We start from the raw sequence: 1,335 nt of genomic DNA, 5'->3' as shown, positions 1-1,335 counted from the left end.
ATTTATGTAGTGTAGAAATAGTTTTATTATCATTCTTATCATTTCTAAGGTATGCATATACTATATATGTTCTATGTATGTTATATGGATTCTTAATATCGCTAAATATATATGTCATCATCTTATATATTATTTATATTAAATATTTTAATATTCATAATTTCAATTGTTGATACATTTTTATAATATATTTACGTACATACTTTTCATTTATTATAAATATACTTTTTATATTTTTATATCTCATATTTTTATGTATACATAGGTATAAGCATAAATACATACATCTTAATTCATATATATGTATATATACGTACTTATACATACTTAAATATATTTTTCATATTTCATAATTCTTATATACTTACATATATTTATGCATATTTTACATCATATACATACTTATATATATTCTTTATATTCTTAAAATGCTTTTTGTATACTTCACATATTTTATAATTCACATACATATATTTTATATTATCACAATTGTAAATATATATAACACATATTTACATTTTTATTTTTATAATACTTACCGATTTTTTATATATGTATATATTTATCTATGTTTTCATATTCTATAATTTATATGCGTTTCTTATTTATGGCTAAAAATTATACATGTATTACATTTTTACATATTGTATTTATCGTCATCATTGTTATTTGGTGTTTGTTTATTTATCATGTACACTTGTGCTTTTCTAAATGTTAGTTCTATTTATTTATTTGTATGCTTTGTTTATGTAATCGCCTCGTCATTTCATTTTGCCTATTGTATTGTTGTTACTCACTTTACTTTGCTTACCTTGTCGTATTCGTTATTGTTTTGTCAAGCATTAACACCAAGCATCAAAAGGAAATTTTCTAATAAGGCAATATTTCGCATTTGGAAAATCGAGAAAACGTGCCCTAACGTGCTGGGTTCGATTTCTCGTTCGACTAAATAGCCAAATATCCTCTTAAAGCTTCAAAGTGTGGTTTCATTAAACTTAAGGTGATCTTGGTTTCGATGGTTAGAGTATCGTGTCCTAACGTGTGGTATTCCTCGGATAAGAGAATCTATTTTCAATTCTTTAGAGTTTTTTAAGGATCGTTTTTAATTTATTTAATTTTCGACACTAGAACTATTATCATAGTCCAATTTGGGGTATCGAGGGTCAATCTTCTCGTGCGTAACCGACTCCCGAACTCATTTTTCTGAATTTCGTAGACCAAAATCGTTGTTTAAATAAAATTAATATTTATTAAAAACACCATTTTGAGGTGACCCGATCACACCTCGTCCAAAAAGGATTGGTGGCGACTCCCGTTTTCATTCTTTTTTTTAAA

Source organism: Gossypium hirsutum, chromosome A03 (assembly GCF_007990345.1).
Source record: "Gossypium hirsutum isolate 1008001.06 chromosome A03, Gossypium_hirsutum_v2.1, whole genome shotgun sequence".
Taxonomy (NCBI): domain Eukaryota; kingdom Viridiplantae; phylum Streptophyta; class Magnoliopsida; order Malvales; family Malvaceae; genus Gossypium; species Gossypium hirsutum.
The sequence above is the reverse complement of the archived record's forward strand: the minus strand, read 5'-3'. Positions refer to the sequence as shown.